Raw genomic sequence first — 13608 nt, 5'->3', positions numbered from 1 at the left:
GTTTATTTTTTATCACAGTGACCTTATCACTGCGGTAATCCAGCTGAAGTGCGAATCATTTTGAAAAGCTCCAGCAGCCACTGATAGGTGCAAAGATGACAAAATGGTTTTGTAAAATCTTCCTGTCCTGAAAACATTTTTTTGTTTTGTTTTTTTCAGGCTTCTCAAAAGTTGAGCCTAAAACAGAATGGCCCCCGCTGACGTCTCCGAGGTCATTTAAATGTCAAATTTTCATGGCCAGATAACGGAGTTGGACCATCTCCAAAACAGCAATGCTTCTGTGATGAGTAACTAATGACAGCAGTCCAAGGCGAGGCAAGTCATGAACCAGTGACATGGTGCGGGGGAGATGTTCTGGCACAAGCCCGATATACGACAGCTCATAACTTATGAGCTCTTCTGAGGTCTTTGTGTCCGATTCCATAAAGCCTGTGTCTTAGTGTCATTTAGGTGTCATGCAAAGGACCAACAGCTTAAAAGGCAGGGGTGGCTAATCAGCATAATATATTATATTATTGTCTTTTTCATCTTAAAGTTACAATTAGTTTTATATTTTCTAATTAGGTTTTATTTTTATTTCGTTTTCTTGAATAATCAGGCCCCATCTTATCTTAAAGAGCTCATAGTACCATACGACCCCCTCTCAGACAGCTGGTTTACACGTGGTTCTGAGGATATTTCAGCATTTGGCATTCAGGCTTAGATGTAGACATAGATCGTGTTCACATATGGCTTCTTATTTCATGCCCATTTTTAATGCAGTGCCACCTGAGGGTCTGAACATCATAGACTTTGTCCCTTGCTCACAGATTTCTCCAGAGTATCTGAATCTCATGAACCCACTTTATTTTGAAATTCTTCCATAATTTTTAGGGTTTTTTTGCAGAGTGGTGAACGTCTGCCCATCTTTACTTCTAATACACCGCCCCTCTGTAAAATGCTCTTTTTATACTCATCATGTTACTGACATGCTGTCAGTTAACCCAATTAGTTGCCAAATGTTCTTCCAGCTGTTTCTTTAGTGCCATTTACTTTTCCCGCCTTTAGTTGCCTCGTGCCAACTTTTTTGAGACATGTTGTTGTCATCAGATTCAAGATGAGCCCATATAAATGTCACATTGTGTATCAAAGCATAGGTTTATGAGATTGGCAAATCCTTGCACCCTTTTTTAGTTCAATTTTATCCAACATCTCAAGTTTTTTTAATTAAGCTTGTTTTCAGAATTCATATTTTCCCCCATTACATGGTGAAAAGGTGCACGTTTAGAAGCTACAGGGGGTTGGTGGTGGAGCAAATCACTTTGACACTCATACCAGACACCCAATTTCTATATTTTCACATTTCATGTTTATTATTCTTTAATTGTTTATTTGTGATTTATGTACAAAATACAGAACTTGGTTGAGTTTAGGTCATAAAACTGTGGTTATGGTATAAAATTTACTCTGTTAGCTTGAGAAAAACAAATAGACAGAATGGTTGGGTTGCCATGGTGACATGTCCCTGTTTTAACTGGACAAAATACTCGCAGCACACGCAGAAGATACTTCATGTTACAAAGCCATGTACAAAATCTATTATAAATAAACCCTCCTGCTTTTTAATACATGACTATAATCTTGAAAAGGATATTTGTGTCTGTTAACAAGAAATAATTAAGGTGGAGCCAGTGAGGTAGAGCTGGGCGATAGAACGATAACGATATGTATCGCGATATAACTTTTACTCGATAGAGAAATTAAGCTATCGCGATAGACCTCGCCGCTCTTGTCCTCTTAAAATAAAAAAAATTTAAAAAAAGGTCAGCCAATCCAAACTAAGTAGCGCAGAGCCGAACCAATCACAGCCGCAGCGTCACGTCGCGTGACTTGTTACGTACAGCACAAGTGCCAAGCCGCACGTGTGTTTGTTTGGGAAGCAGCCAGCGGGTAATGGAGGAAATGAGTGTGCCGACTAGAAAAATCAACCGAGCGTGACCGAAGAGAAAACAGATGATGGTTCCAATGCCAGAGAGATTGTCGAACGGAAGAGCCATAGAAGTTCCGTAGTGTGAAGGTATTTCGGCTATTTCAAGTCTGACAAAAAACAGAGTAGCGTGCACTGTAAATTGTGCCGAAAGCAAGTCTGGAAATACAATAAACTGGTGCATGCGTCACACTGTGCGCCACGTTATTGTTTCGGTGAAATGAATTTCTACAATACTGTTAATTCTACTCTCTGCAGTGTTTAAATGCTTACATATACACACAGTTACTGTCCCTCCACACATACGACTCTGTTCTGCTTCTATGCCGCAGCTTTGTTTACTTTTTCCCACCGAGGCTTCTAGACTTCTGATTGGCCAACATTTCTGCACGGTTAGGAATCTAGCGCCACCTGCTGCTTTGGCATGTTCATAGCAGCGTTTTCCTTCATTTCTGCCTTTATGTGTGGACGGGATTATTTTTTAAAACGAAAACGGAAAATCTCCGTTTTCAAAAATACCCGTGTACGTGTGGACGTAGCCTCAGTCTCTGACTGGAAGCGCTAATTCGTCATTCGGCTTTTATCAGACTAAAGTAACTGTTAAAACTGTTTGAAAAGCTAAGCTATACAACAAGGAGAGATTGAGAATTTCCTTTTAGTTCTCAGTTTATTTGATATTGACAAAAGTTAGTCAGTTTTGTCTGTTATTCTGTAAAACAAACTAAGATTTATTTTTAGAATTAATATTTTGTTTCTAAGTGGAATTGACAATTTAGTAGTCTGTTTCGTTTGTTCTCTTTTGAAACTTAAACGCTTTAGCGGCTGCCTTTTGTGTAGTTTGCAATATTTGCCTTTATTTATCTGAAAAAGTCTCATGTTCCTTAAGTACATCTACCCTGTTGAACTTATTATGGGAAATAAATATTTAAATAAAAATAAGCTGCTGATTATTTCACATTTTACTTGTGAGCAACGGCACATTTAAATCTTACAAATATAGTTATTTGGCTTATATCGTGATAGATATCGTTATCGCCTGAAATGAAAAAAACATATCGTGATATGAAAAAATCTCATATCGCCCAGCTCTACAGTGAGGGAGAAGTTTTAACAGTGTGCGTTTACAACAGTTGTTTTTTTTGTCGACAAAGTCAGACACAGAAACGAGCTGTGACGCGTGGCCTCGGAGGGGGATGTTTACTTCAGCCAAAGTGACTAGCGGGAGAGCTGGGTAATAACTGCCTGGCGTCACAGCGTGCTGCCAAATGCTGTAAATGCAGAACTCTTGTACCAGCCTTAAACATGGAGCGATGCTGCTGAATGACAGCGAGGCGCTGGATAAGCTCAAGATTGACTTGATGACAGGAAGTTATCTAAATCCCGCCAGGACTTGTGGATAATATGATGGATTTCTTAAAGGCGCGATGAATGAAAAGGAAAAAGAAAAGATGTCACTGCACTGCTGCCATTGTTCAATTCTGAGAAAAATCTCAAGGATGACGTCTCCGATGACCTCTGACCTCCCACTGAAGAGAAAAAACCTGATTTGGAGTTCAGTTACAGCTGCCACTTTCAATTTGAAGCCTCCTTTCTCTTTTCCTCTGCCTTCCCAGAATGCCGTTCTGCATGTTGATGCCGGAGCTGAGGCCTCCCTGCGAGCTTCTTCGTCTATGTGTCCTTTTCTTCCTTAATGTCAGTGTGTTGCTGTTTTTATATGAGCAGATGCAGCTGATCAGAGCTGACAGACTGGTTGATTTAATGAACAGCTTTTAGCATCCAGGCCTTTGATTGAAATCAGAATCAGGAAACTGAGCACATTTAAAGTCCACCTAAAATTACAAAAGTCATCCCTTTTTAAGCCACAAATCATGTCAAACTGAAATTAGAAAAAGAAAAATCAGCAGAAACCTTCCTTTAGCCTCTGAGTGGGCAGACTCAGATTGACACCTTAGCTGGAGCTAGAGGACCACAGCGGATCATCTGCTTCCATTTTACGCTGTCCTTCTGTCCTCCCTCCATCTTTTCTGAGGTCTTCCTCTCTAACTCCTACCCAGCAGCTCAAATATATCCACTATCCCTCCTCTGCACATCATCAGATCAAATCATCTCAGCCTCTCTAACTTTATCTCCAAACTGCTCAGCCTGAGCTGTCAGTCAACGTCCACTGCTAAAAAAAAACATCACACGGAGATAATCAAATCGTTCACATTTGATAGGGTTATTCAAAAGTGGCAGCGGTTAGAACACTGGTTCCCAAACTTTTTTTGCAGAGCCCCCCTTTGTTTTACAAGAAAATCTTGCCCCCACCCCCAGCGCAGGCAGTGGAAAGAAATTCTGTCAGGGATACCTACCTTGGCACTGCTGTTGTGCAGGTGAAGCCAAAGGCAAGATATCATCATATTTTCTAGTCTTTGGTTTGGAAGGAAATTGGTTTGGAAGCATATCTGGCGATGCTTCATCTTCTACTTTGTGTTTGTGTGGGAGCCCTGTCAAAAACCTGTCCATTATGCTACCAGTGTCCAAGCATTCTTTTTTTTTTTTTTTTATGCCCCCCCCCCCCGGTAATGGCTGTGCGCCCCCGACTTTGGGAATCACTGGATTGGAAGACCTCAGGTAAGCTGTTACCTGTAACTTGGCTGCAGTTTTTCTATGTAAGTTTTTTATCATGTACTCTTGTTCTTGTGTTATTGTAAGGTGACCTTGAAGGTCTTAAAGGCGCCTATAAATAAAATGTATTATTATTATTATCATTATTATTTGTCTTGTTTTTTGCAGTGTTGAATACAAACCGATGGCCCGTAGTGTCGTGTCACCTTTTCCAAAGAGGACACGTGAACTACTTTCACTGGTGTAGATGAATGTGCATTGATATTGTAGTTGGCAATTAGTCGCATACCTTTGCATACCTGTCTGAGAGTGAATGCAGTCAGTCTGAGTTGGACTTTGAGTCGCCTCCCCCCAGGTGACCTGTGCAATCACTTTGCAGTTGGGAAAGTTGTTTCAGAAAAAGAAGACCCTTTCATTGTGTGGCACCCTTGATTGAAAGTGGGTGTAACATGTTACAGAGCAGTGTATTACTTAATATAATATGGTACATTTTTAGTGATGCAGTAATGTAAAGCATTACTGTACTAACACACAATTTATACCATGTACAGGAGGAGTGACCTACAACTTTTGAAGAGTCAAGGTTTTCATATTATTTTTACTTTTACTGCACAAACAGACAGGAGCACTGTGGTAAAGTGCTGACAGCATGTCAGCACACAGAACCGAGAGTGATGTTAAAGCTGAGTGAAGGCTGACTGCAGCCCAGCAGCCCCAGCCTGACTTTCAGCAGGTAACAAAGGCAGTGATGAGCAGCCAGGCTTGCAGCATTATCTCCTGCATTTCTTCCTGTTTATGTTTCTACAGTAGAATCACTGTGGCGATGGCTTTGAAGTCTCTTTGAGCTGGTTTTCATCTTTGCTTTGTGTTGTTGGTTTGTACGTGTGTCCTCATTAGGACGGGGATCTGTGTGAAGCCTGAGGTTTAAACTGTTAACGGGTAATTATGTGACAGTGCATTTCAGGACAGGTTACATAATAATGAAAACATAATACAACAAATTGTTTTCTCTGGAGAATAATTAAGTAAAGTAATGCATTACTTTTTTAAGCAATGGAGCAACCAGTAATTAATTCTACTTGGTTTTCCTCTCTGCGACAACATGATGATGATCAGTAAAGCCAAAACTAGTGTGTGGCTACAGCTGAGTCTCACAAAACAAGGTGAAATCTATTGGCTCTGCCAGCTTTTAGATAAACTTTTTTGAAAACAGCACATTCACTATAAAGATAAAAGATTTTCTAGCAAAAAACAACATTTAATGGAGTGTAATAAATAACTTCTGTAGTTTAGTAGTTTGTGCTTTTACAGTCAGATCATATTTTTGTATTCAGTTGTCAAACAATCAGATCAGACTTCTCCTCTTAGCTGCCTTCACTTTGTAATTAGCGCTGCCTCAGATCTGCTAATCGTCATCTTTCGCTAATCGGCTGGCCTCGAGTTCAGACTTAGATGACCACATCGTTCAAAGATGCTCCACGTGGCACCGAACGTGCCGTGCCATCTTTTACGTTTGATCGCTGGGCACTGCTTATAGACGTGCGTGCACTCTGTTTTGCCAGTTTGGCTGCGAACCAACGCAATTCCGTTTCAGATGAAACCGTCAGCGGACTGGAGTCGACTTCAAAAAGGACAAAATAAAATGGTAAATTGCATTCTGGGTAGGTTCCTGTTGGCGGAGGGATCTGGCCTACATCTCCCTGCATCAGCATCAGAAAATAGGTAGATGGAGCAGTTTTGGCGATCTGACACGTTTGATGAATGAAGAGACTGTAATAACGAATCAAAAAGGAGCTGAAGATGTGTGTGCCAGCCTCGGTTTGCCTTCTGTTGTCCTCAGAGGACAGAGCGACACCAATTAACTCCCAAACAGTTGTAATCAGGGGACCTGTAAGATACCACGCAAATTAAATTAAACCGTCCCTAACCATATGCCAATACGTGTCGTCTTCAAAGCCTGTTTTCAATACGGCGAGAGCTTGTGACTCGGTGGCTCGATGGCTCGCCGGCTGAAACAAAAAAGCAGATAAATAACTCAATTACAAGCACACAAGAAAAAGAAGAAATAATCTTAGAATCCTGCCTCAGGGAGTTTCATTTTCAACTTAAAACACTCGATTGCTACCAGCTCCTGAACTGATTGACAGGTTGTTTAATGCAGAGGGATGTCGAACTGAATTCTGCTTTAGGCTCCAGAAAGTCTCAGTGTGGCCCCGGTGGAGAAATAAATTAGTGAAATAAAAGAGAGGAATCATCCTGTTCCTGATTGCTCTGGTTTATCTTTGTGAGAGAGCCACACCGACGACAGGCAGAGTCAGAGGGCAGTGGAGAAAATGTGCCCGACAAACAGCGACCCTGAAAGCAGGATGATGTCACTCGGGCAGCCCACCTGCCACGAGGCCAAATAGCACAGCCGAGGCTGAAGCCAACGACCTTAATTGTGTCTACCTCCTCTCCTGCTGCAGTCTTATACGCCTGCAAGAGGGGAGCGAGTAAATATGTTTTGTGCATGCAGCAGATGAGTTCGTGTCAGATCATGTCACGACTTGACAGCGTTTTCTTCACCTCTGAGCGGTATTCTAATATCTAGTGCAAGCCATTTGGGAGGATCTGTCTGTGGAGAGCTGGGACTTTTCACACATCCTTCCAATTTTTGTGACAAATTGCTGTGAATGTTGCAGGCGTTCAAACCTTTTCACACTGCAGAGTTTTTGTATTGAAAAAAGGGGAGTACATAACATTTAAGGACACATTTATTTTTCTAAGATCTGAAATATTTTACACATTGAATGTAAAACATTTAGGAAGGATATGCAACTGCTTTCAGACTGGATAGATGCTTCAGGGGTTTCCTGAAGGGTGAAATCAAACTAACATAATGTGAACTTTTTGGAGGTTTTACTCTCTGAATCTGACTTTCCCGGGTTTGCACTTGAAATAACATCTGCTTACAAAACAACTAATGTGAAGACACAAATTGCTTGTCTAACTCGTGTTAGTCACAAACCACAGGGCACCAATATTTAGCAAGTACAACAATAAAACATACAATAATAAGCAAATTTCCAGCCAGCCAAGTTCAAACCCGTCATTATGTCCTTGACAGTTGTCATGTCATTGTCTTGTGTTTCTCACTAACTTTGTGGGCAGAGAAATAAAGCTGGGGCTAATAGCTCTTACAGGGATAGACTTGCTTATTTGCTAATGGCTTCTTCTTCCTGTGGGCCATTAGATAAGCAGCAGCAGCCACCGCTCTTGAAACCAGTGTGACGTCAACCCCAGTGATCACTATCGGGCCCGCTAATGGTCTCTGAAAGGGAGAAAACACATTCAATCACATTTACTCACAATGAAAGATATGACGACGTGTTCCGCTAACCGGAGCGGATCCGCCGTTCGTTACGCCGTGTCACAGCGCTTTGATTTTGAGTTCGATACACTGTTAGTTATTGTGCCGGCCTGTGTTTTTCCTGGATGTGCGGGGCGATCGCCTTTAATCATTAGCACAGAAAGGTACAGGCCGTATTGATTTAGACGAGCGCTCGAGCCCATCACAGCGGCTCATCATTAAAAGACACATTAAAAGACAAAAAACAAACCGCTAACTGGACACCGGGACCTCACACAGATCCACAAGTACTGCTGCTGGACCGAGTCACTGAATGCACAAAGGCACTGCATGTGGCTGTTAGAGGCAGACGGTGAGGAAAATTTGAACAAATGAGAAATGAGGTGCCTCTACACAGATCGCAGGGCGTCTCTGAAGACTGTGTGAGGATTTGAATCATGCAATCACTTTCAAACTCCACCCAGCAGTCTTTGTAGCAGCTCAGTTACATGCACATCTTAAAACCATACATGTTGAAATATTTTAGAAAAGAATGAAATCTGGGCTCGTCTCATTTTTTTTTAGAGATGAAGAAGCGTGAAGGTCTGGGTCGGTCCTCAAGTGAAGGCATGAAAGTCTGAACCAGCTGCTGCATTTTAGAGGGAACGCGTTGCCACATTCAGATTTAACACACATTTTTTTATTTCAAATAATAGCTCTACATTGAAAGCAACTTCTGAGGATGTAAACATAAAGTAGCAGAAACTGCAGTTCCTCTAATGGCCACTTGAGGCTGACTTGACACGTGTTAGTATTCCCAGCGACCTCTGCACCAAAACCAAGGCACAAATGCAGTCAAGCGTTCCAGTTCTGTGACTCACACAAGTGGAGCTGAAGCTTAACAACCTGTGACAGCAAACCTTTGGACTTTAACCTTTAACAATATCCAAATGGACAAATAAAAAAAATAGTCTGTGGAAAGAAACAGGTGTGCTGTATAAAGCGCTCCAAGTGCTTAGGTAGAGTACAAACAACTTATATGTTGCTCTCAGTTTCGGAAATTCTCACAGATTTCAGATCTTTGGATCAGCCTGATCTGTTTATTTGCTATCTGTGTGATTCTTTCTTTGCAGGGGTGCTTTTCTGAATCACACCCAGCTCGGTGAGTCATTCTGTGCAGGAAGTAAATGGCATAAATTGTTTAATTTGAAGGTTATTGTTTCTTTTTAAATAGTTTCTTATTATATTATATTACTGAATAATCAGCATAGTATATGTGGAAGAGTTTCACATCCATACTGTGAACTGTCAGTTTTTATAACGGCTGCTTTCTGCTGGAGTGTCCTTGCACGATCCCCAGCCTCTCTCTGACAGACTAACTGTTTCTCCTGTGCAAACCTCTGTGACAGAAGTGCTTACTTGCAGTTTGCCTTCAGTTGTCAGGCGGTGACTTGGCTTCCTTTGTGCTCAGTCACTCTGCAGTCGTTTAGCAGCGCAGCATTCACCCGACAGCTCCTCACATCCGGACTCGCGGCCTGTCGTTAGCTCCTCTGCATATCAGAGCCATGTAATGGCGTTGCAAAAAGCCTAATTAGATCTAAATTAGCGTCACTTTCTTGACTCAACATTATGGATAGAGGATGAGGGACTAATTACACTGCTATTAATGCAGAGAGAGGTTAATGACAGGGGAGTTTGTCACCAAACGCGAATGGGGAGGGACGTGATCGGCTCGGCTCGTTCAGCCGCCACATCTAGACCGTTCTTTTCTTTTTGCTGATGCAAGCTGTTCTGGCAGTTTGTGAGCCGCCTGCACTTTCACTTTGTTTGTGATCAATGTACACTTTATATGTGGTAAACAAATAATAACTCAGGTTTACAGGCTGTCGACTGCTCGGTAGATTAAAGCATAACTGTGGTGAGCATCGCACGAGAGCGATGTATATGTTCGTCTGTAATTATGTGCGCAACAAATCATCAGAGGTGTCCGTCTGAACTTGGATTACAGCCGTGCACAGGTGGGCTCGTTAGCAGGATCACAATACTCTGTTATGCTGTGTGGCACATCAAGTTAATGCGTGAAAGGCCACAAGGACGTCTATTCATCAGAATCGGCCTTAATTACACTGTAAAAAATCTCCATGCAAAGACATTTTGCTGAATATCGAATCTAAAATGGTCCATTTCCTTAAAACAAACCAAAAAAAGGCAGTCCTCAGTGCAGTAATAAGATCTTGACAAGTGCCAGGAACATACTAATAATCTCCGCTTTCTAGTAGAAAGAGTCTTAAAGTCTGTCCTGAGAGTAGCACTACACAACTGTCAGGTGTTCCTAATAAATGGCTCAGCGATTGCATCTTAAACAAGCCTTAAAGGCTACAGAGACCAGCAGCTCAGTCACAGTCTGGAGAGTGGAGAAGCAGAGAAAGGATCTCGTTTGTAGTCTGTTTTGTGGAGGGCTCTGGTTGCTGATTTGTACACTCACATTCTCCAATTAGTCAATGAGCTGTTGGGCAGACACCCACAGGTGGAGGCCAATTATTGCTGGCAGCTATAGAGAGAAGTAGGCAGGGGGCAGAAATGAACGAATCGATTCACAAATATACAGCATCCTTATTTCTTTGTCTTTTGAACATTTCACATCATTAAACATGTGATCAAAGAGTTAATAAACAGGATTATAAATGTGAGCGGGCAGCCTTTAGCACGGTACAGTTTTCAAAGGAAAAGAAAATTAATTGAGGTCCAGCATGAAGGCATCCCTGCCTCAATGCAAATTAGAAGATTTATTCATATACTGTTGTTATTTTCCACTTTGTTGCATTCTTTGCTTTATGCAACGATCTCTGCAGAACTTTCCTCTGTCTGCAGACGAATCAGCCCGAAGAAATATTCAGAGTTCAGTGGAAGAATTTGATTCATGGCCTTGTGTTTTTGTGTTGACTTTCAACAAAGACTGAAATTTGGTCAAATCTTTTTTTTTATTAAATCAGGACGTGAGCATGTCCTGAGGCATGATGGGCATGTCTTCAGCTCCAGGAAAACACCTGAACACAAACAGGGAGCACTCCAGGACGCTCCTGAAGCAGCAGTGCTAACCACTGTGCCGTACGTCCAACTGTTATATTCAAATCTACAGGTTAAAGGCATAAACTAGCATTTTGCGCTGGTGTTCATAAAGCTCTTCTCTGCATGACAAGTATTATGATTTCCAACTGTGCTGTATGACCTAACATAACCTCATCTTTCTCTAGCTCAGTGGTTCTTAAAGTGTGTGGCGAGACTTCTCACAGGTGGGGCACAAGTTAACTGGCAGAAAAGTCATGTGGAACTAATGTTGCATTAGCTGCATCAAAGCTGCATCCACGTGCGCAAGTCAACAACCACAATAAAGAAGTGTACTGAAAAGTGTGAACCTGTGGTTGGGTCTGTCGTGCATTGTTTACAGTGGTGCCAAAATCCAGAATTGGGGCACGAGAGTCTCAACGTCATGTTTGCACTTTTCAGTACACTTCTATTTTGCGGCTATCGAATTACACACGCGGCTGCAGCTTTTCAGCTTAAGCCTACACACATCAACAACAACAGCAGGACCCAGTTCATTCTGCTTTAAGCCGGCGAGGCGGCTTGGGGATGCCGCTCAGGTGCATCCGCCTCCCCCGCAGCCGTGCCACAGACCACGCCCCGCCACAGCTCTGCAGTCAAAAACAGGCTCACTGCAGCCACTGAGAGTGTATTAAACTCTCACTAAATTATATATATTTCATCTCTGTTCACAAGTTTCTGGATTTCTTTGTTTACTAAGACTGAACTTTATTTTTCCATGTTTGGCAATGTTCACATTCTGTTTAACTTGTTGCTTTTTTGAAGAAGTGCTGCTGACTCATGAAACAGTCTAGTAACAAAAGTTACAAATAGCTGTTTGAAATGAAAGTTGTTTGTTTAAAACAAAAATTACCGAAGGATTCATTGTGAATTTATCATCTAAATAAAATTGCAGCTATGCTTTTCTGTCATCGTTTTGTTTAGATGGGGCGTGGAAATATTTCTTTCTGCCATGTGGGGAATGATGTAAAAAGTTTGACAACCACTGATCTAGCTGAACATTTGCAATGACCTTCACACATCCACACAACATCAACTTCTTCTCTAAACACTGAACAATGCCACAAAACATAATATTTCACTGGGTCCTGCACTATTGTCACCATTAGCCTCCTTTTGCTGGTTGAACATTGTTTGTTGGACCTTCTCTTTCCACCATGTGACCAAAGTAGTGTTCACTGAAGGTGAGAAGCGTAAAGCCTTTTAAAAAAAAAATTAATAAAATCCTTTATTGAAAATGTTCATATGAAATTACAAGGCAATGTGCAAGGCACATGAGAATAAGGGAGTAAACAATCTGGTTTTTAGAGAAGACAAAGAAAATAAATAATTGAACTGCAAGTAAAATTAAGTATTTTTAACATGTGTTCAATCTGATGGTAATTTTACAGAAGAACAAACAATATTTGACATTAACAACATTTACATTGTAAACATGCTAATCACCCATGTTTTTGGGACATGGGTGATATTATAAAGTCTTACTGCCTTTCTCTCACATATCCAAAGCTGGCTTGTGGTGCAGCAGCTGAGAACAGCTGGTGGCAGTTAAATCCATTTCAGTTCCGTTTTATTTATATAGTGTCCAAATCTCAACAACAGTCATCTTAGAGGAATTTATATTTGAATATGAAGTCCGTAAAATAATACAGAGAAAACCCCCAGATTCAGACTACCTCCCATGAGCAAGTGTTTGGCAACAGTGGGAAGGAAAAACTCTTTTTTTTCAGGAAAAACTCTCTAGCAGAGCCGGGCTCAGGCAGGGCGGTTGGGGTAAGGGAAGACAGGGCTGGGACACGCTGTGGATGAGAGCCAGAGATTGATAATAACTAATCATTACATTCAGAGAGGTGTATAAACACATAAGCCTGCAGTGTGAGAGCGAAGTGCTCTAATCGGGTGATATTGTCATTAAAATAAGTTCGGACCTGATTATTTAAGAAGTGTGTCCTGAGATGTAGACTATTGTGTTCCAGAAAATGATTGTTTTCTGGTCCTGATCTAGTTCTGGTGATGTCCTTTTTTTCATCAAAAGCTTCATAATTGTGTGGATGCCTTAATAGGCATCCACACTATTGAGATCCTGTTTCTCTTTCTTCTTTATTGTGTGGATGCCCTCAATGGGCATCCACACTATTGAGTTCCTGTTTCTCTTTATTCTTTATTATTCCGGGTGTTTCCGTACACTTTTCGCCGCGGAACTACTTCCACAATTTTTGTGCTATTTTCACCGTTCAAACTCTAAACTGTTCTGCTCTTTCTGCTAATGCCGGCTATGACTTTTGGTGTTTATTACTATTATACTTTTTAAAATATTACACTTTTTTCCTTTAATTTGTCCCATTGAAATGAATGGGAAACTTCCACAATTTTGCTAAAACTTTCTTGTCTTTGAAACTTAACTACTGCCTCATACTTTCACCTAGAAACTCCATTCAAACTTTAAAACGTTCTCAAATTATTGGGCTATTCCTGTGTGATTCAGCTTTTTCAGATCTTCTACCGTTTTAATCTTATCTCTCTTTAAGTCTTCAGTTGCAAAATTGTGATTTTTCAGAAAATACATGCGTTGCTATGGTTGCTATGCAATTAACTCAGAGGG

The 13608-nt window shown here is 41.2% G+C and overlaps 1 long non-coding RNA gene across 1 annotated transcript; it reads left to right on the top strand.

The window, feature by feature from the left end:
- Positions 1–8831: 8831 nt before the first annotated feature.
- Positions 8832–11236, top strand: LOC101466442 (uncharacterized). The gene is made up of 3 exons (XR_191217.4): positions 8832–8920; positions 9035–9063; positions 10895–11236. It is a non-coding gene; the product is annotated as an uncharacterized LOC101466442 (long non-coding RNA).
- The last annotated feature ends 2372 nt before the right edge of the window (positions 11237–13608 follow it).

Source organism: Maylandia zebra, linkage group LG2 (assembly GCF_041146795.1).
Source record: "Maylandia zebra isolate NMK-2024a linkage group LG2, Mzebra_GT3a, whole genome shotgun sequence".
In the NCBI taxonomy this organism is placed as follows: domain Eukaryota; kingdom Metazoa; phylum Chordata; class Actinopteri; order Cichliformes; family Cichlidae; genus Maylandia; species Maylandia zebra.
This window is presented reverse-complemented; position numbering and strand designations above follow the sequence as displayed.